Here is a 22,685-nt window from a genome sequence, read left to right as displayed (position 1 = left end):
ATCATCACTTTGCTGATGATCAAGAGTAGATTGATGGAACAGTCATTGGCCGGGTTGGATTTGTTTAGCTTTTTTGTGTACAGGACGTACCTATGCAATTTTCCCCATTTCCAGGTAGAAACCAGTGTTGTAGCTGTACTGGAATAGGTTGGTTAGGGGCATCATTAATTCTGGAGAATAAATCCTCAGTACTGTTGCTGGAATGTTCTCAGGGCCCACATCCCTTGCGGTATCAAGTGCCTTCAACTTTTATTTAATATACTGTCACTTGTACCGAGGTATAGTGAAAAGTGGATAATGGCACCAAATTTCGGTGCCATCTTGGATTACAGAATAAATGAATTAATGAATTGTATAAATACCAAAGTGTTGAATAAATTAATATTAAATTGATATTACTAGAACTGAAACAACTTCAAAAGTTCATCTTTCCCTCTCTGTAGCCTTCACCCTCTCTGCTCCCCCTGTTACCGCTGTCCGACATCGCACCCCTGCCTCCCCCCCCTCCCCCAAGAGTCCTGGTAGTGTGCCCCTTTCCTGCCACCACTGGCACCATCACCTCCACATCCACCATCTCCAAGCTGGAGACGGTCACGCTGCATGAATCCTGTAGCTCCTCCGATATTGGAAATCGGCTCATTTTTCCGATGCCGTCACCCGAGGTGGAGTGGGGATGAAGATGCATGGGGGAGGGGGTGGAGGGGTCTGGCCTCCCACAAGAGGAGGTGACCCCAGGGCAACCAAAACAAAAAATATGACCGGGCTGGAAAGACACCAATGAAGCTGCGTGGATATGACAGAACCCATGGCATGAGCCATGAGTGACCGAGCAGGCGCTCAGGAGCCAAATGCAACACAGCCCTTCGCCACCATCTTGGGAACTTCTCTTGACTTTGTGTGGAATTGGCTGAAGGCTGGCATCTGCAATATTATGGATATGTGGAGGAGGCCAAAATGGATCATCGATTTGACACTTGTGGCTGAAGATTTTCCCAAATGCTGATATGCCAGACTCAATGATCATCGAGGGTGGGGACATTTGTGGAGTCTCCTCCATCTGTGAATTGTTTAATTGTCCACTATTCATATCAGGATTTCAAAGCTTAGATCTGATATGTTGGCTGTGTGATCATTTAGTTCTGTCTGTTACTGCTGCTTACACTGCACAGCATGCAGGCAGTTCTTTTTGTAGCTTCACCAGGATGACTACCCATTATTCGGTATGCCTTGTGTTGCTCTTGGCTTTGATAGTAATGGGAGAGTGGGGGAGATGCGAGGCAATGACATTGCCAATTGTGTTGGGATATAATTCTGCACTGCTGGTGGCCGACAGCATGTCATGGATGCTCAGTGTTCAGTTGCTGAATCCATGCAAAATCTATCCTATATAGTACAGTAGTATTCTACACAACAATATGGAGGGAATCCTCATTGTAAAAGTAGAAATTTATCTGCAAAAGGACTCTGGAATGGTCACTCTTAATGATACTGTTGTGGACAGATGCATCTGCAAGAGGTATATTAATAACGACGAGGACATGTATGTTTTTCCCTTGGTTTCCCTCAACATTCGCCACATAGACCTATGTCCTTAAGGACTTGACCTGCTCAATCAGTAGTGTTGCTGTTGAGCCATCTTTGGTGATAGATGTTGGTGATCCCCATCCAGAGTACATGTATGGCATTTCCACTTCCAATTCCTTGGTCAATGGGATGGCTAATTATTTCTTTTATCAGATTTTGTAGGATTTAAGGTACAACTTAGTGGCTTCCCATGCCATAAGCGGAGGGAAGTCATATGTTTCACAATCTATTCTGAAGAAGGGTCACTGGACCCAAAACATTAACTCTCATGTTAGCATGACAGCAATATGGTTATTGAAATGACAAGCAACCATGAAGTCAGGATCATTCCTACAGACAAGGCAGAGGCGTTCAATAAAGCACTGACCCAGCTGCACTTTGTCTCCCAGTGTAGAGGGGACCACAGTGTGAGCAGTGAATACAGTAGATTAGATTTAAAGCAGTACATTTAAAAAGCTTGCTCATTTGGAAGGGGTGTTTAAAACCTTGGACAGTTAGGAGGGTGTAGGTGAATGCGTGGATGTTCCACCTTCTGCAATTGCATGGGAAGATTGCATGGGGGACCGACAAAGTGTTAGGAATTGATCAGGATGTCACGGAGGGAACAGTCCCTGAAAAATGCTGACAGTGAAGGGGAGGGAAAGATGTGGTGCCTTGCTGGAGGAGATAGAAATGGTGGACGATGATAATTTGAATGTGAAGACTGATGGGGTGGAGACTGAAGGCAAGGGGAATCTATGAAGGTTATTTGATGAAGGGGAGGAAGGGATGAGGGCAGAAATGCAGGAGATGTGTTGGACACAGCTCAGAGCCCACAGCAGCAGGTCACTTACAGAAAAACGAGGTCACATTGACACACCACCTTGTAAGGTGGCATAATTGGAATAAAAATTACAAAGATGGAGAAAGTGGGAGAATGGAATGGAGTCCTTTCAGGAAGCAGGGTGTGATGAAGCGTTATCAAGGGAACTGTGGAAACTTTACCTGACCAAAACGTGAACTTGGTTTCTCTCTCCACAGATAGTTCCAGACCTGCTGAGCTTCTCCAGCAATTTCTGTGTTTGTTTTTTAATCATTTCCTTGATTTCACCACTCAGTCCCAGAATCATTCCGATAAATTACTAAAGAACAGGCTTTTGTGAACCTTGAGCCAAAACGTGTAACAAATACAAGTATGATTAAGACTGAATAGTCCTAGTTCAAGTCAAACCCAGTGGGCACAGAGTGAATACCCTTAACATTTGTAAATTCTCAGCATATCAATGTTTTGAAAGGTGAAGTTCCCAGAGGAAATTACAATATTCCATGTAGAGACTCCCCAGTGATCTGAGGATATCTTCAATTTATGAATTAAAATTGATATGGTATTCACTCCTGCAAAAGATTTCCTGATCTACCACTTACAGGAAGAGTTTATTAGAAAACAGGTTTATGCTTTAGTGAAAACACCGTAAAAACTAAGTTGTTTTGGTTCTAACCATACATTATCTGGATATATTGAATTCAGTTATACAACCTGCCAAATGGTTGAGCTTGAATTTAGAACCACTGGCCTGTTAACAAAGTACCATGACCATTACAAACAAAAACAGAAACTGCTGGAAAAGCTCAGCAGGTCTGGCACTATCTGAGGAAGGGTCACTCGACCCAAAACGTTAACTCTGATTTCTCTTCACAAATGCTGCCAGACCTGCTGAGCTTTTCCAGCAGTTTCTATTTTTGTCTGTAATGGTCATGGCACTTTGTTAGGGGGAGAGGAAAGAGAGGTCTGAGTCCTTCATTTATAGCACCACCTAATGAGCGCAGCCTACCCTGCACCATGATTGTTGACATAACAAAATTGAACAGAAATATTGACACAGCAATATACAAAGTACACGTGACTGCAAAGTGGGACAGGAAATTGTAATAACAGGAGGATCATAGACAACGTGTAGTTTGAAGGCAAAATTTTTAATATACATTGTCTATGATCCTCCTGTTATTACAATTTCCTGTCCCACTTTGCAGTCACGTGTACTTTGTATATTGCTGTGTCAATATTTCTGTTCAATTTTGTTATGTCAACAATCATGGTGCAGGGTAGACTCTGCTCACTAGGTGGTGCTATAAGTGAAGGACTCAGACCTCTCTTTCCTCTCCCTATAACAAAGCTATTTTATACGTGAGAAAACTACTTTATACATAACTGACCACACTGACAATTTACCAATGACCAGAAATTATGTCTATATCTTTTTCATTCGTGTATATCTCACATTGCTGATACTATAAAGCTACATTTTTTACTGAAGAACAACACATTCATTGAGGAAACAGTGCTTAGAGTCATAGAGATGTTCAGCACGGAAACAGACCCTTCAGTCCAATTTGTCCATGCCGACTAGATATCCTAAATTAATCTAGTCTTATTTATCAGCATTTGGCCCTTATCCTTCCAAGCCCTTCCTATTCATACACACATCCAGATGCCTTTTAAGTGTTGTAATGTTTCATTAACCTCAAGGTCCAAACATTTCAAACAAGATTTATCAATCAATGCCAGCATCAAAAAGAGCTCACTTGGACTCTGAACTGAAGAACGTAACGATTAGAAGGTTCTCATTTGGGGATCGCTACCATACACTATGACCACTTGCAAGTGCATATTGCTCCCCTGAAGGCAATAATTAATATAAAATAACAGTTACATTTCCTCTCTGTCTTGACCTCCTCTTCGGGCTCCCATTGGAAGTTTGTAGAGGACCTGGAACTCCAGACAATACTTAAGTTGATACAATGAACAAGAGGATAAAGCTCTGCTGGTTGCATTTGTAAAATAAAAATCAATAATAATTTCTTAAGTGAGAAAGGATTTGAATCATACAGGGAGAAGAGAGATAATGTCAAACAGCTACTGCTGTGTTTATAACAATAACCTGTATCCATTCCTAAGATCGCTCATGGAGTTAATTTAAGAGAATTAACACTCTCCTGAAAAGGGCATCACTGACAAGTCCACCATCAACTGCCCATCCCTGGATATGACTGACAACAATGTTTTTATACAATGGGGTAGCTTTACTCACTACTCTGGGGAGGAGGCTGGACGTTAAGAGTCAACTATGTTGGTTTGCGATTGGGAGTCACATGTAGGCCTGACCAGGAACAAAGTTGAATTTTTTATAATAATCCGACAACCGTGATATTTCCATTTCTAGATTTTGTTGGTAAGATTTCAACTGATTCTGTGAATTACGAGCCCAGTCTTCTGGGTCCATAGTAAACCATCATAGTCAGTGCATTCCTATTCAATACTAGCAATAAGTGCACTATTAATTAAACGAGTTCCCATGAAAGTAACTTCCCATAAATTTAAACAAATGCATTTAGAATAAGCCATTTGACACATTAAGTTAGCAATAATTTTATAAAGTTAAAAATCACACAACACCAGGTTATGGTCCAACAGGTTTATTTGGAAGCACTAGTTTTTGGAACTCGTGGATGAAGGAGCAGCTCTCCGAAAGCTAGTGCTTCCAAATAAACCTGATGGACTATAACCTGGTGTTGTGTGATATTTAACTTTGTACACCCCATTCCAACACCAGCATTGCCAAATAATAATTTTATACATATTAACATACTTGTTCCACAATTCACACAGATTTCAGTCCCTGATCTGTTCAATTCTCAATGTCACAATAAGTTGCTCCAGTTAGGAACAGGATGAGGCCATTCAGCCCATTCACTTAAATCATAGTTGAGATGCTTCTTAACTCCATCTAACCACAACTTGATTCCTTCAATCTTAGCACCCTTGGTTAACGACAATCTTTTGATCTCAATTTTTGAAATTATGAATCCACGTTTGGCCTTTTTTAATTAAGAGGTCTTACACAGGTTGTCTTCACCATCAGAACTTACTCTTCTCTTTCTCTGTAATCAGCTCAAACATTGTCTGGAGTTTAAGATTTCATAAAGGCTTTTAATGGGGATACTATGGGGAAGTTTGGGCATAATGGAAATGCAAAGAGATGTCAGTTCATTAAATATAAATCATCATTAACATCTGGTGGAGAGATTTCCAGAATCCTGCGACCCCTTTCTATGAAGAAGTACCTCCTGACATCACCCCTGAAGAATCAAGTTCAATTATTAGGGTTATATACCCTCTTGTCCTGACCATCTGCCCAGGGACAATTACCTGGATAGCTCCAGCAGAAAAGCTGGCAGAGACAAAATGTTGAACGGCCTGGTCCTTTGAATCCACGGTTCAGTATGCCAGGAATTGTGTGTGAATGAGCCTAAGCTGCATACTTCCTGAGAGATGAATTTACCCCAAATCTATGTACAATTTGTCAAAAATCTAGCATACCGTGCCCATTTATTGCACAATTTTATCACACTTTGATGATAAGATCTTCTTGCTTTAAATTTGTATCTCCAATTTATAGCCTGCTCTATAGCCTAGAATCTCAGGGAAGGAAGTGGCTGTTTGATTCATGGTGCCTGTACCAACCTCTTAAGGGAGACAGTCAATTAATTGCACACCCCCTTCTCTTTCCCCATAGGCCTGAAGATATTTCATTTTCAAAAGGATTTGTCTGATTCTCTTTCTTGACTTTCTTATAAAACAATACTGCACAGGAACAATGCCGTTGGCCCTCCAAGGTTCTCATAGAATCTGTTAGGAGAAAGTGAGGACTGCAGATGCTGGAGATCAGAGCTGAACATGTGTTGCTGGAAAAGCGCAGCAGGTCAGGCAGCATCCAAGGAGCAGGAGAATCGACGTTTCGGGCATGAGCCCGAAGAAGGGCTCATGCCTGAAACGTCGATTCTCCTGCTCCTTGGATGCTGCCTGACCTGCTGCGCTTTTCCAGCAACACATTTTCAGCTCTCATAGAATTTGTGTCTACTGCTCTCTTTGGGAGTGAAGTCCAGATTACATAAATTTACGACTAAGAACTTTGTTCATGGATGATCTAAAATCAATGTCCAATTATCTTTAAAGTTTTGCATGCAACATAGAAATATCACACTTGCTCCATTTTGCAACAATATAGTTTGTGCCATGCTTTGTTACAAAACTGTGAACAAGCCACAGAGCTGAGAATTGCATATCCCAGCCATCTCGCACATGGAACAGTTTTCTCACAACTCTCACACTCACGTTGTGTCACACTTTCTCTGCCACGCCTGGTTGGGAACATCCCTGATATGGACCATCCTCCACCAGTGCAACCAACCATTCCTTCCTATCTGACCAAACCTTTGGTCACCTGTCCAGTACCTCGCTACAGAATCAGAGAATGGCTGCTTCACTGAAAAGGATGATTAGATTAGATTACTTACAGTGTGGAAACAGGCCCTTCGGCCCAACAAGTCCACACCGACCCTCCAAAGCGCACCCACCCAGACCTAACACCTAACACCTAACACTACGGGCAATTTAGTTGCGGCCAATTCACCTAACCTGACCATTTTTGGACTGTGGGAGGAAACCGGAGCACCCGGAGGAAACCCACGCAGACACGGGGAGAATGCGCAAACTCCACACAGTCAGTCGCCTGAGGCAGGAATTGAACCTGGGTCTCTGGCGCTGTGAGGCAGCAGTGCTAACCACTGTGCCACCGTGCCGCCCATTTTGGATGTTGGTTAGCTCTGATGACTGGACAGCTGGTTACTGATACCAATGGACTGAGTTCAATTCCTCCACTGACTGAGGCCACTGGCAAGGTCCCACTTTCTCAACTTTGTCCATCACCTGAAGTGTGGTGACCTTCAGGTTAAAATCACCACCAGTTGCCTCCATCTCTCTGTGGTCTTCTAGGACTTTGATGACTTTCCTTGCAGCACAGTAAAGAGACCATTCAGACAGTCAAGTCCTTGCTAGTTCACCATAAGCTGGTTTCAGCATTTTCCTTTCAAATCCTTATCCTCTTTTGAAACCACAATTGAACTCAATTCAGTTTCTAACCACAAGGTGCCTCCAGTTATTTTCCCGATTAAATTAAGCCACGTCCTCGGCTTCTCAACCCTACCATCAACAGAATACTTTTTCCCAACCTCAAAGAATTCTGAAAGTTGGGATTGGGAAAGGAAAAACCATTAAAACCTTGTCAGTGGTACAACTGGCCCAACTTGTTTTGCATACCTTAGAACAGTGGTCTAGTACGACCAATATATTCATTTCATGCATTACTGCTTTAGTTTTACTGGCTTCTCTCTCTAGATGCTCAGACCCCAAGTGTAGGCTGAGAGTCAGTAATGGAGTTCCAGCTGAGTTTCACCAGCAGTGTTCCCACTTTAGCAGGCCCACTCTGCTGTCTCAGTTTTCAGTGAGGAGTCTTAACCTCTCAACAGGGGGTCAGATTTATAGACATGTAGAACATGGAAACAGACTCTTCAGTCCAACCCGTCCATGCCGACCAGAGATCCCAACTCAATGTGCTTCCCGACCTGCTGTGTCCATTACACTCCTCCATCAAATCTCGTTTCAATCATTGCATCTCCAGCAAAAAGTCTTGTTTGACAATGCTGCAGTGAAGCAGTTCGCTCTGCTAAAAAGGTGCTATGCAAATGCAGGTTATTGTTTCCAATCTTGCCAGTAGATGCTGCTCGCCAAAAAGAAGCTGTTCCTAAATTTAAGTTGATTCTGCCTCCTGTAATGACATCCTCCTGTCTGTGCTGCTCTCACACCCCATTACATGTTGTTAACTGGAGATTTTTAAACCCGCTCCCTGAAATGCATACCCACCCATCCTGAAACTTACCTTTCTAGTAGAAGCTGACATATTTAACCTCATAAATCACTACATTGGCCCCCTGGGGACAAACTCAAATGACAACAAGAGGTTAGTGGGGAGGGCAAAAAACTGACTCCAGCTCCTTTCCATATCGCAGACCTCCCCATAGTATTTTGGCTGGGGTTCGCAATAAACATAACAGCAGCCAGCAAGGAATGATACACACCTTTCCCAACTCAACTGTGGGGTGACATTATTTTAATTCCTCCAGCTAATGCTTGCTTTGGTTGCTAGATATATAAACCCCTTTCCCTAAATACATGAACACAATTCCACCTTTCTCCAACCCCAGTTCTTCCTGCGAACAGACTCCACTGTTTCATCTGTACCAAGTCCTTTTCTCTTTTCCTGCTGTATACAACATTGGTCCATTTAAGATCTGACACATGCATTTTGAACTGAACATGCAAGAACTGTCATTCCCTGGGAAGGAAACAGTGAGAGATTGAACCATCTCCAAATACAATCATCTCACAAACTGAATCATTTCCCCGGCAAACGAGGTGTGGGGGTGGTGGGGGGAATGGATACACATGCAGTCAGAATGAAACTGCAAATGCACAAAGCATCTTTTTTTATTGTAACTGCAGCAACAAGACGGAAAAGCCCGAGTTGTAACCGGGACAGGAATCAGAGTGACAAATGATTAATAATTCAATATTTGTGCATCTTTCACTGATTTTGGGATCAGATTCCTGGAGTTTCTCCTGTATGGCTGAGGGGGTAACAGTGGGGGTAGTGGGGTGAGACTGGCACCAACCTGCACTGCCAGCTGCTCCCGGTGCTGCTGCTGCTGCTGCCGCCGCTGCGATGCTCGGGGACCGCGGCTCCAGCTCCCGATCCTCCGCCCACATCAGCCCCGCCAGCCGCTGCGGCTCCCGCTCCAGCTCCAGCGCGGGGGAGTGAGGAGGGGGGAAAACGCGCGTCTCCGCCGCTGCATGTGCGCGCCCCCGGACTCTCTGATGGGAAAGGGCGCGCGCGACCGTCCGTGCGCGCTCCCGTAGCTGAAACTGATGGGATGTTGAGGGGGGCGGGGGTGTGGGGGTAAACAAAAAGTTTGGGGTGAGCAGAAAGTTGTTTCAATCAATTTGTTCATGCTCTTCCTCACCGTGTCCCTCACATGTCTTCCTCATCCTCTCACCCTCTTCCTCATCCTCTCACTCTCTTCCTCATCCTCTAACCCTCTTCTCCACCCCTCACCCTCTTCCTCATCCTCTCACCCTCTTCCTCATCCTCTCACCCTCTTCCTCATCCTCTCACCCTCTTCCTCACCCCTCACCCTCTTCCTCACCCCTCACCCTCTTCCTCATCCTCTCACCCTCTTCCTCACCCCTCACCCTCTTCCCCACTCCTCACCCTCTTCCTCATCCTCTCACCCTCTTCCTCACCCCTCACCCTCTTCCTCACCCCTCACCCTCTTCCCCACTCCTCACCCTCTTCCTCATCCTCTCACCCTCTTCCTCACCCCTCACCCTCTTCCTCACCCCTCACCCTCTTCCCCACTCCTCACCCTCTTCCTCATCCTCTCACCCTCTTCCTCACCCCTCACCCTCTTCCTCATCCTCTCACCCTCTTCCTCACCCCTCACCCTCTTCCTCATCCTCTCACCCTCTTCTCCACCCCTCACCCTCTTCCTCATCCTCTCACCCTCTTCTCCACCCCTCACCCTCTTCCTCACCCCTCACCCTCTTCCTCACCCCTCACCCTCTTCCTCACCCCTCATCCTCTTCCTCATCCTCTCACCCTCTTCCTCATCCTCTCACCCTCTTCCTCGCCCCTCACCCTCTTCCTCACCCCTCACCCTCTTCCTCACCCCTCACCCTCTTCCTCATCCTCTCACCCTCTTCCTCACCCCTCACCCTCTTCCTCACCCCTCACCCTCTTCCTCATCCTCTCACCCTCTTCCTCGCCCCTCACCCTCTTCCCCACTCCTCACCCTCTTCCTCATCCTCTCACCCTCTTCCTCGCTCCTCACCCTCTTCCTCATCCTCTCACCTTCTTCCTCGCCCCTCACCCTCTTCCCCACTCCTCACCCTCTTCCTCATCCTCTCACCCTCTTCCTCGCCCCTCACCCTCTTCCTCATCCTCTCACCTTCTTCCTCGCCCCTCACCCTCTTCCCCACTCCTCACCCTCTTCCTCATCCTCTCACCCTCTTCCTCGCCCCTCACCCTCTTCCTCATCCTCTCACCTTCTTCCTCGCCCCTCACCCTCTTCTCCACTCCTCACCCTCTTCCTCATCCTCTCACCCTCTTCCTCGCCCCTCACCCTCTTCCTCATCCTCTCACCTTCTTCCTCGCCCCTCACCCTCTTCCCCACTCCTCACCCTCTTCCTTAACCCCCACCCTCTTCCTCACCCGCTTCCCCACTCCTCACCCTCTTCCTTAACCCCCACCCTTTTCCTCACCCTCTTCCCCACTCCTCACCCTCTTCCTTAACTCCGACCCTCTTCCTCACCCTCTTCCCCTCTCCTGACCCTCTTCTTCATCCTCACCCTCTTCCTCACCCCCTCACCCTCTTCCTCGCCCTCTTCCCAGCCCCTCACCCTCTTCCCCACTCCTCACCCTCTTCATTAACCCCCACCCTCTTCCCCATTCCTCACCCTCTTCCCCACTCCTCACCCTCTTCATCATCCCCTCATCCTCTTCCTCGCCCCTCACCCTCTTACCCAGTCCTCACCCTCTTCCTTAACCCCCACTCTCTTCCTCACCCTTCACCCTCTTCCCCACTCCACACCCTCTTCCTTAACCCTCACCCTCTTCCTTAACCCCCACCCTCTTTATTAACCCCCACCCTCTTCCTCACCCCTCACCCTCTTCCTCACCCCTCACCCTCTTTCCCAATCCTCACCCTCTTCCTCACCCATCACCCTCTCCCCCACGCCTCACCCTCTTCCCCACTCCTCGCCCTCTTCCTCAAAACAACACTCTTCCTCACCCCTTGCCCTCTCCCCCACGCCTCACCCTCTTCCCCACTCCTCACCCTCTTCCTTAACCCCCACCCTTTTCCCCATTCCTCACCCTCTTCCACACTCCTCACCCTCTTACCCACCCCTCACACTCTTCCTTTACCCTCACCCTCTTCCTCACCCCTCACCGTCTTCCCCACTCCTCACCGTCTTCCTTAAGCCCCACCCTCTTCCCCATTCCTCACCCTCTTCCACACTCCTCACCCTCTTACCCACCCCTCACACTCTTCCTTTACCCTCACCCTCTTCCTCACCCCTCACCGTCTTCCCCACTCCTCACCGTCTTCCTTAAGCCCCACCCTCTTCCCCACTCCTCACCCTCTTCCTTAACCCCCACCCTCTTCCTCACACCTTACCCTCTACCCCACTCCTCACCCTCTTCATCATCCCTCACCCTCTTTCCCAGTCCTCATCCTCTTCCTTAACCCCCACCCTCTTCACCACTCCTCACCTTCTTCCTCACTCCTCACCCGCTTCCTCACTCCTCACCCTCTTCCTCACACCCACCCGCTTCCTCACTCCTCACCTTCTTCCTCACACCTCACCCTCTTCCCCACTCCTCACCCTCTCCCCCACTCCTCACCCTCTCCCCCACTCCTCACCCTCTTCCCCACTCCTCACCCTCTCCCCCACTCCTCGCCCTCTTCCCTACTCCCTACCCTCTTCCTCACCCCTCACCCTCTTCCCCACTCCTCACTTTCTTCCTCACCCCTCACCCTCTCCCCACTCCTCACCCTCTTCCCCACTCCTTACCTTCTTCCTTACCCCCTCACTCTCTTCCCCACTCCTCATCCTCTTCCTCACCCCTCACCCTCCTCCCCACTCCTTACCCTATTCCTTACCCCCTCACCCTCTTCCCCACTCCTCACCCTCTTCCTTACCCCCTCAGCCCCTTCCTCACCCCCTCATATCTTCCTTACCCCCTTCCTTTCTCACCCCCTCACCCTCATCAACACCCACTCACTCATCCCTTTGATGTCCCTCCTACATCTCCTCACCTCCCTTACTCGGCCCTCCCTTCTTCTCCTTCCTCTCCTTACCCTTTCCCTCACCCTCACAACCTCCTTACCCAGCCCACTCAATCTCTTTAACCCCCCCTCAAACTCCCTCATCCCCTTTCTCTTTTTACGTTCCCCTTCCCCGCACCTCTTCCTTACTCCTTGCCTCACATGAGAACCAGGCCACTCAGCCCCTCACGCCTGCTCCAGCATTCATTAAGATCAGCCATGATCCTATTGAATGACTAAGCAGGTTCGAGGGGCCTACTTCTGTAACTATTCCTTATGGTTTATAGTCCAAGAACATGGGTGATCTCATTGGTGCCTGTACTCCTCTTTCCTGTCTGTTCCCTGGAATTCTTGACTCCCTGTTGAGCAATGAATTCTAACGCAGCCTTGACTATTGTTCATGGCCCGGCCTCCATTGCTCTCTGGAGAAGAGAATTCCTCATGCCACTAACACTCTGAGAGAAGAAATTCCTGCACATCTCCATCATATTATGGGAGATCTCTTATTCTGAAATGGTGTCCTTAGTTCAAGATGCCTCTTGTCTGAATTACATCTTTCTGCATCAACCCTGTCAATAAAATCACCCCTCATTCGAAACTCCAGTGAGTATCTGCTCAATCTACTCAGTCTTTCCTCAGAAGAAAAATACTTTCATCACAGAAATCAGCCTAGTGGACCTTTTCTGAACTACATCCCCACCTTGACAGCTCTCTCCTTCCTCCTGTTCCTCTCACCCACTTATTTTCCCTTACTTGCAATTCAACTTATCTCATTCTTGCTCCCCAGTCCCTCACTTTCCTTCCATTTCTGCTCATCTCAACAGGAAGTTAGATGGCATAATAAGTCATGTTCATTTTTATTCATCTGTGGGGAGTATGGACATCCCTGACAAACACAGAAAATAGGAACAGGAGTAGGATATTCTGTTAGTTAAGCCTACTCCACCATTCCATATGATCATGATTGATCATCTAACTCGAAAGCCTTTGGTCCTAAGAGTTATATCTAACTCCTTTTTGGAAACACTCAAATGTTTTTGTTTCAAAGTGTTTAGAGGGATATGGGCCAAATGCAGGCAAATGGGTCTAGATTAAGTTAGGTTCTGGTTAGCATGGACAAATTGGATTGAAGGGTCTGTTTCCATGTTATGGAGCTCTTTGACTCTATGACTACTTTCTGTGGCAGAGAATTCCATGGGCTCACCACTCTCTGGGTGAAAAAATGTCTCCTAATCTCAATCACAATGGCCAACCCCACACCTTAGCCTGTGACCCCGATTCTGGTTTCCCCAGTCAATGGCAACATTCTTCCTGCATTTACTCTGTCTCGACCTGGTACAATTTTAGACTAATGCCAATTTAGTCATAGAGTCATAGAGATGTACAGCATGGAAACAGACCCTTCAGTCCAACCTGTCCATGCTGACCAAATATCCCAACCCAATCTAGTCCCACCTGCCAGCACCCAGCCCATATCCCTCCAAACCCTTCCTATTCATATACCCATCCAAATGCCTCATAAATGTTGCAATTGTACCAGCCCCCACCACATCCTCTGGCAGCTCATTCCATACACGTACCACAATCTGCGTGAAAAGGTTGCCCCATAGGTCTCTTTTATAACTTTCCTCTCTCACCCTAAACCTATGCCCTCTAGTTCTGGACTGCACAACCTCAGGGAAAAGACTTTGTCTATTTATCCTATCCATGCCCCTCATAATTTTGTAAACCTCTACAAGGTCACCCCTTAGCTCTGACGCTCCAGGGAAAACAGCCCCAGCCTGTTCAGCCTCTCCCTGTAGCTCAGATCCTCCAATCGTGGCAACATCCTTACAAATCTTTTCTGAACCCTTTCAAGTTTCACAACATCTTTCCGATAGGAAGGAGACCAGAATTTCATGCAATATTCCCACAGTGGCCTAACCAATGTCCTGTACAGCCACAACATGACCTCCCAACTCCTGTTCTTAATACTCTGACCAATAAAGGAAAGCAAACCAAACGCCTTCTTCACTATCCTATCTACCTGTGACTCCACTTTCAAGGAGCTATGAACCTGCACTCCGAGGTCTCTTTGTTCAGCAACACTGCCTAGGACCTTACAATTAAGTGTATAAGTCCTGCTAAGATTTGCTTTCCCAAAATGCAGCACCTTTCATTTATCTGAATTAAACTCCATCTGCCACTTCTCAGCCCATTGGCCCATCTGGTCAAGATCCTGTTGTAATCTGAGACAACCCTCTTCGCTGTCCACTACACCTCCAATTTTGGTGTCATCTGCAAACTTACTAACTGTACCTCTTATGCTCACATCCAAATCATTTTTGTAAATGACAAAAAGTAGAGGGCCCAGCACCGATCTTTGTGGCACTCCACTAGCCACAGGCCTCCAGTCTGAAAAACAACCCTCCACCACCACCCTCTGTCTTCTACCTTTGAGCCAGTTCTGTATCCAAATGGCTAGTTCTCGCTGTATTCCATGAGATCTAACCTTACTAATCAGTCTCCCAAGAGGAAACTTGTCGAACGCCTTACTGAAGTCCATATAGATCACGTCTACTTCTCTGCCCTCATCAATCTTCTTTGTTACTTCTTCAAAAAACTCAATCAAGTTTGTGAGACATGATTTCCCACGCACAAAGCCATTTTGATTATCCCGAATCAGTCATTGCGTTTCCAAATACATGTACATCCTGTCCCTCAGGATTCCCTCCAACAACTTGCCCACCACCGAGATCAGGCTCACTGGTCTATGGTTCCCTGGCTTGTCTTTACCACCCTTCTTAAACAGTGGCACCACGTTTGCCAACCTCCAGTCTTCTGGCACCTCACCTGTGACTATTGATGATACAAATATCTCAGCAAGAGGCCCAGCAATCTCTAGCTTCCCACAGAGTTATCAGGTCCACCTGATCAGGTCCTGGGGATTTATCCACCTTTAACCATTTAAAGACATCCAGCACTTTCTCCTCTGTAATCTGGACATTTTGCACCATCTATTTCCCTACAGTCTATATCTTCCATATCCTTTTCCACAGTAAATACTGATGCAAAATATTCATTTAGTATCTACCCCCCACATTATCTGTGGCTCCACACAAAGGCCGCCTTGCTGATCTTTGAGGGGCCCTATTCTCTCCCTAGTTACCCTTTTGTCCTTAATATATTTGTAAAACCCCTTTGGATTCTCCTTAATTCTTTTTGCTAAAGCTATCTCTTGTCCCCGTTTTGCCCTCCTGATTTCCCTCTTAAGTATACTCCTACTTTCTTTATACTATTCTAAGTATTCACTCGATCTATCCTATCTATACCTGACATAAGCTTCCTTCTTTTTCTTAACCAAACCCTCAATTTCTTTTGTCATCCAGCATTCCCTATACCGACCAGCCTTCCCTTTCACCCTGACAGGAATATAATTTCTCTGGATTCTTGTTACCTCATTTCTGAAGGCTTCCCATTTTCCAGCCATCCCTTTACCTGCGAATATCTGCCTCCAATCAGCTTTTGAAAGTTCTTGTCTAATACCGTCAAAATTGGCCTTTCTCCAATTTAGAACTTCAACTTTTAGATCTGGTCTATCCTTTTTCATCCCTATTTTAAAACGAATAGAATTATGGTCGCTGGCCCCAAAGTGCTCCCCCACTGACAGCTCAGTCACCTGCCCTGCCTTATTTCCCAAGAGTAGGTCAAGTTTTGCACCTTCTCTAGTAGGTACATCCACATACTGAATCAGAAAATTGTCTTGTACACGCTTAACAAATTCCTCTCCATCTAAACCCTTAACACTATGGCAGTTGCAGTTGATGTTTGGAAAGTTAAAATCCCCGACCATAACCACCCTATTATTCTTACAGCTAGCTGAGATCTCCTTACAAGTTTGTTTCTCAATTCCCTCTGACTATTGGGGGTCTATAATACAATCCCAATAAGGTGATCATCCCTTTCTTATTTCTCAGTTCCACCCAAATAACTTTCCTGGATGTATTTCCAGGAATAACCTCCCTTAGCACAGCTGTAATGCTATCCCTTATCAAAAATGCCACTCCCCCTCCTCTTTTGCCTCCCTTTCTATCCTTCCTGTAGCATTTGTATCCTGGAACATTAAACTGCCAGTCCTGCCCATCCCTGAGCCATGTTTCTGTAATTGCTATGATATCCCAGTCCCATGTTCCTAACCATGCCCTGAATTCATCTGCCTTCCCAGTTAGGCCCCTTGCATTGAAATAAATGCAGTTTAATTTATTAGTCCTACCTTGTCCCTGCCTGCCCTGACTGTTTGACTCACTTCTGTTCTCAGCTGTACCCGTCTCAGATCGATCTCTTTCCTCACTATCTCCCACCCCCCCCACCTTACTAGTTTAAATCCTCCCAAGCAGTTCTAGCAAATTTCCCTGCCAGTATATTAGTCCCCTACCAATTTAGGTGCAATCCGTCCTTCTTGTACAGGTCACTTCTACCCCAAAAGAGATTCCAATGATCCAAAAATGTGAATCCTTCTCCCATACACCAGCTCCTCAGCCATGCATTCATCCCATTCTCCTATTCCTGCCCTCACTAGCACGTAGCACTGGGATGTACAAATGCAAGCTGTTGTTGTTCCCCTAGCTAGGATTTAATGTAAATACTGATTTTGTTTTTTATTGAGATGTGGAACGCCTGTCACCTCGTTTGTGAAGTTTAAGGAGGCAACGCCATTTGAACAACTCTTTGCCTCAAACTGCAAAAGTGCTCAAGTGTCAGAAAGTTATGAACATCCTCTTTTCGAACAAGGAGAATTGGAATATGGAAATTGTATTTCCAACATTAGTGCTTTCAAATCAAGCAGGAATTTACAGTGCACATGCTGCAGTATTGTGTGACAAAGGAGACACTGTGTATGGGATCATGTAACTGGAATAAACTATTCACAGCATGCGAGTGCATTATCCCATGTGGTCTATAAAGGATTAGGCTCATTTGTCCAAAAATAAAAATCTCACAACACCAGGTTATAGTCCAACAGGTTTATTTGGAAGCACTAGCTCTCGGAGTACTGCTCCTTCATCAGGTGGTTGTAGAGTATAAGATCTTATAAGCAGTGCTTCAAAAGCTAGTGTGTCCAAACAAACCTATTGGACAATAACCTGGTGTTGTGAGATTTTTATTTTTGTACACCCCAGTCCAACACCGGCATCTCAAAATCTCGTCCAAAGATAGTTTTGAGTTTTTTTTATCAATGATAAAAGTCACTTAGTACTCTAGGTGTTGGATAAACTTCTTGCCTTGGAGTTAGAAAATTGTGGGTTCAAGTCCCAATCCACAGATGTGAATTCCAGGCTGATGTCGCAGTATTGTCGGAGGGGCTGTTTTTCAGTGAGAAATTGAATTATCTGGTGTCTAAAATTGAAAATAGATAGCGGTGGTGATTTCCATTCAAGTTCCAAACTTTGCTGTAGAATCTTTTATGATTTTTCTGGAGGCCAAGGGGAGCCTTGATTTGACATCTCATCTGAGAGATGGCACAGCACGGTTGGCCAATGTGCCTTTGCCAACTCTCTGAATTAGTCGTGATTTTCTGCCCTCCTCCCATACCAAACAGTTTCCTTCTTGCAAATTTACCCCAAATCTCATCTAAAAGTAATGCTGGTTTCTGTTCCTTCCCCCTCCCCATCTTGCATCCTGAACACACAAAAACATATACACACACACACACACACACACAAGCTCTCATTAATTAACAAAACTAAGCATTTCAGAACTTCTCCCTTACTTACTTGGTGATAAGTTTACATGTATTCCCTTTACTTAACAAATCATTGATCAGAGGAAATAATATTTACTTATCTCATCAAATCACCTTATAATTTTGAACAGTTCAACTCAAAGGGTCAATATCTGGGGGCATAATATTAAAATGAAAGGCAGGGGATTTGAGGAATAACCTTTTCACCCAGAAGCTGGTGAGAATCTGGAATGCACTACATCGGAGGGTAGTTGAGGTGGGAAACCTCACATCCTTTAAAAAGCACTTGGATGAGCATTTGAAATGTCATAGCATTGACGGCTTTGGGACGAGCGTAGGATAAGGTGGGATCCATGTAGGCAGTTGTGTAATCTTGGTGGTACAAAATCAACAGGCCAAAGGGCCTCTACTGTACTGCATGACTCTATGATTCCATAAAGTGGATCTTCACCAATAAACACAGCATCTTGTGGTGGTGTATCAGTTCACAGGAGCATTATCAAACGAAATTTGACTCTAAGTTATGAAAGGAAATTCTGGGCCATTTAATGGGGTGTCTTAATGGAATAAAAACAGAGGGGAGTGAGAGCTTGGGATCCAGGGAGTTGAAATAACGACCTCTTGTTGTGAACTAATTCAATTTAGTGACATCCAAGAAAGGAGAATTAGAAGAATGCAGAGATTTTGGAGGGTTGTGGGGCTGGAGGAGGTTATAGACATCAAGTAGGACAAGGCCATGGAGGGATTTTATTACAAAGACAGAAGTTTCAACATCAAATCCTTGTTGAATTAAGAGTTAGTGTTTGTCAGTGAACACAAGAGTAATGGTTGAAAGGACCTTGGGGTGAGTGAGGACATGGTAGCAGTGCTTTGGAGAACCTCAAATAAGGAATCGTAATCAAAGACCCCTACCGCCCCAATATACTCTCTTCCACCCTCTTCCATCGGGCAGAAGATGCAAATCTGAAAACATGTACCAACAGGTTTAAGACCAACTTCTTCTCCACTCTAATCAGATTTAAGAATAGACCTCTCATATATCAGAGTTGATCTTTTTCTGCACCTCTCTGTAACCGTAACAGTATATTCTGCCTTCTGTTCTATTACGCTGACGTACTTATATAAAATATGATTTGTCTGGTTAGCACGCAATACAATACTCTTCACTGTATCTCAGTACATGTGACAATAATAAATCAAATCAAGTCAAATGCTCTGCCTGATGACAGGCGTTGTGCTCATTTCTGCATGCCTTGTGGTCTTGCATTTTCCTCTTCAGTTGGCTTTTTCAACTTTAATAAAATATATGACTTAGAAATAGAGATAATATGATAGGTTCCCTTTCCCCTCCCCTTCCTTATGGTATTCAAGGAAGCACAAGTCCTCTTCCTGGAGGGTTCACCACCCATAAGCAGCCATTATCCCTCAAGATTCCAGCGCTCCTGCCATCACCTCTGAGAATTTGCTCATTAAATCATGCTGTCCAGGGTTCTTAACTCCAGGCATGGGAGCCTTTCCTTGCCTGGGAGTCATGTAGAAATATCAGGGATAAACGTCCAAGCCCCAAAAACCCAAGAGTCAACAGTCCTGGAAGCATTTGTGAAGAGAAGTTAAAGTTAACATTTCAATTCTGAAGAAGGGTCACTGGACCCAAAATGTTAACTTTGATTTCTCTTCATAGATGCTGCCAGACCTGCTAAGCTTTTCCAGCAAGGAAGGCAGTGTCCTTTCTTCAAGGGCATTAGTGAACTAGCTGGCTTTTTTTTCTGATAATTAGACGATAGACAATAGACAATAGGTGCAGGAGTAGGCCATTCTGCCCTTCGAGCCTGCACCACCATTCAATATGATCATGGCTGATCATCCTTAATCAGTATCCTGTTCCTGCCTTATCTCCATAACCCTTGATTCCACAATCCTTGAGAGCTCTATCCAACTCTTTCTTAAATGAATCCAGAGACTGGGCCTCCACTGCCCTCTGGGGCAGAGCATTCCACACAGCCACCACTCTCTGGGTGAAGAAGTTTCTCCTCATCTCTGTCCTAAATGGTCTACCCCGTATTTTTAAGCTGTGTCCTCTGGTTCAGCACTTACCCATCAGCGGAAACATGTTTCCTGCCTCCAGAGTGTCCAATCCTTTAATAATCTTATATGTCTCAATCAGATCCCCTCTCAGTCTTCTAAACTCAAGGGTATACAAGCCCAGTCGCTCCAGTCTTTCAGTGTAAGGTAATCCCGCCATTCCAGGAATTGACCTCGTGAACCTACGCTGCACTCCCTCAATAGCCAGAATGTCTTTCCTCAAATTTGGAGACCAGAACTGCACACAGTACTCCAGGTGTGGTCTCACCAGGGCCCTGTACAGCTGCAGAAGAACCTCTTTGCTTCTATACTCAATCCCTCTTGTTATGAAGGCCAGCATGCTACTAGCCTTTTTCACTACCTGCTGTACCTGTATGCTTACCTTCATTGACTGGTGTACCTTCATTGACACTGGTTTCACAATCATCAGTAGACTCTTAATTCCAGGTTTTTCATTGAATCTAAATTCTACCATCTGCCATGGCAGATCATCACTGGGGTCCCTCGATTGGTGGTCTAGCAATGGGCAGCACAATGGCTCAGTGGTTAGCACTGCTGCTTCATAGCACCAGGAACCTGGGTTCAATTCTAGCTTTGGATGACCATCTGTGTGGAGTTTGCTCATGTCTGTATGGGTTTCCTCTGGGTGTTCCAGTTTCCTCCCACAGTCCAAGGCCATTAGAAATGCGGGTTACAGAGATTGGTAAGGATGCCCTTCAGAGGGTTGGTGCAGACTAAATGGCCTCTTTCTGCACTCTAGGGATTCTAGGTAATTGCCTCCATGATATTCTGGCTACACATGGACACCCAAGGTTGGGCTGGGAGGCTGTGGATTTAGTGAAGGATATTTCAATGGGTTTTGTTTTGTATTTTGTGGAATGTTAATGTCACAGATAGGGCTCGTGTTAGATACCTACCATTAATTGCCCTTGAACTGAGTGGCCTGCTAAGACATGTAACAGGGCAGTTAACAGTCAACCACATTGTGTGGTTAACTGTCTCAAAGGTTGCAGACAGGTCGATGAGAACAAAGAAAGACAAGATACATATGTCACTGTGATGCAGGGATGCATTTGGGTCTTTGAGATCAGTCATTCTGATCCTGCAGCAGGGATGGGAACCTGATTGGATGGATTCAAGCATGGATTTGGAAGATGAATGCACTGAATGAGAAGATCTCACATTTCTCTTGACTTCTCAAGCCTGGAGGATTATAGCGATGGGATGAGTAAAAGGCATTGAATGTGTTTGATCAGACATGATCATATTGAATAGGGGAGTAGGTTCGATAAGCTGAACGGCCTCTATCCATTTCCACATTTTCCTAACTAGGGCCTCCGTGCCTTGCGTCATCTATAATATCACATTCTCACGATAGAGCATTGTGTTTATGTTTAAACCAGGAAGGCCATGTTTATGTTTAAACATCTATTGCCAATCTCTATTTGGGGAGGCTTGTCCGTATCATGAGGATCATGGATAGGATAAATGATGAAGTCTTTTCCCTAGGGTGGGGGAATCCAGAACTAGAGGGCATAGGTTCAAGGTGAGAGGGGAAAGGTATAAAAAGGAACCTAAGGGGCAACTTTTTCACACAAAGGGTGGTGCATGTATGAGCTGCCAGAGGAAATGGTGGAGGCTGGTATAATTGCAGCATTTAAAAGGCATCTGGATGATATATGAATAAGAAGGGTTTAGAGGGTTATGGGCCAAGTGCTGGCAAGTGGGTCTAGATTAGGTTGGAATATCTGGTCGGCACGGACGAGTTTACTGAAGGGTCTGTTTCTGTGCTGTACATCTCTACGACCGTATGACTCTACTGTATCCAAGTTGCCTGCAACAGCCAAAGAAGGTCACTAGTTACTTGCTGGATCACTTCAGAAGCAGTTAAGATCAGATCGCATCAAGGTTGGACAGGGTAGGGATTGCTGGGGGTGCTCAGTGGGTTTGGTAGCATCTTGTGAAGAGGGTCTGGTGACCCTTCCTCTGGGTTTTCTTCACAGATGCTGCCGGACCTGCTGGGTTTTTCCAGCAGCTTCTGTTTTTGTTCCATGTTATTCCAGCTGTTTGGTTTGTCTCCAGTACTACTTTTTTTTAATGTTTTGTAATTATCTCTCTGCCTCATTTAATCAGATTATAGACCATTTTGTCAGTTGTTATTCAGCTATTGATGCTTTATTCACACCGTCTAACACTCCTGGTCATGTGTAGAGACTTATTATTCGACATTCCACTCACATCGTTTGTCTGATCTTTTGATCTTTCTGCCCATAAATTCCGTGTTCCGTGGGCTTCCCCCTCACTTCTCCTGACAAAGGGGCAACATCTGAAAGCTTGTGATTTCAAATAAACCTGCTGGACTTTAACCTGGTATCATGTGATTTCTGAGGTTGGACAGGAATCACATATGGGCCCAACGTAGATAAGCCAGTAGTTTTTATCCTTCAAAGGCAGCAGTTGGATTTTTACAATAATCAATGCTGTTTGTCAAGGTCAGCATCATTGATGACTAACGTTATATTCCAGACTTATCAAA

General features: G+C 45.4%; 1 protein-coding gene across 3 annotated transcripts in view; it reads right to left on the bottom strand.

The window, feature by feature from the left end:
* Positions 1-9,265, bottom strand: part of LOC140482725 (regulator of G-protein signaling 17-like) — a 108,064-nt gene extending 98,799 nt beyond the window's left edge. For 2 of the 3 annotated variants that reach the window (XM_072580283.1, XM_072580284.1), the window contains exon 1: positions 9,133-9,258. The gene's annotated coding sequence lies outside the window, so the exon portion shown is untranslated. Of the gene's footprint in view, positions 1-9,132 lie in introns of all 3 variants that reach the window. The other variant, XM_072580282.1, reaches the window with a different exon arrangement.
* Positions 9,266-22,685: the final 13,420 nt, after the last annotated feature.

The sequence above is a fragment of the Chiloscyllium punctatum genome, chromosome 11 (genome assembly GCF_047496795.1).
Source record: "Chiloscyllium punctatum isolate Juve2018m chromosome 11, sChiPun1.3, whole genome shotgun sequence".
In the NCBI taxonomy this organism is placed as follows: Eukaryota; Metazoa; Chordata; class Chondrichthyes; order Orectolobiformes; family Hemiscylliidae; genus Chiloscyllium; species Chiloscyllium punctatum.
Note: the sequence above shows the minus strand (reverse complement) of the source record. Positions and strands in the feature narration are given on the sequence as shown.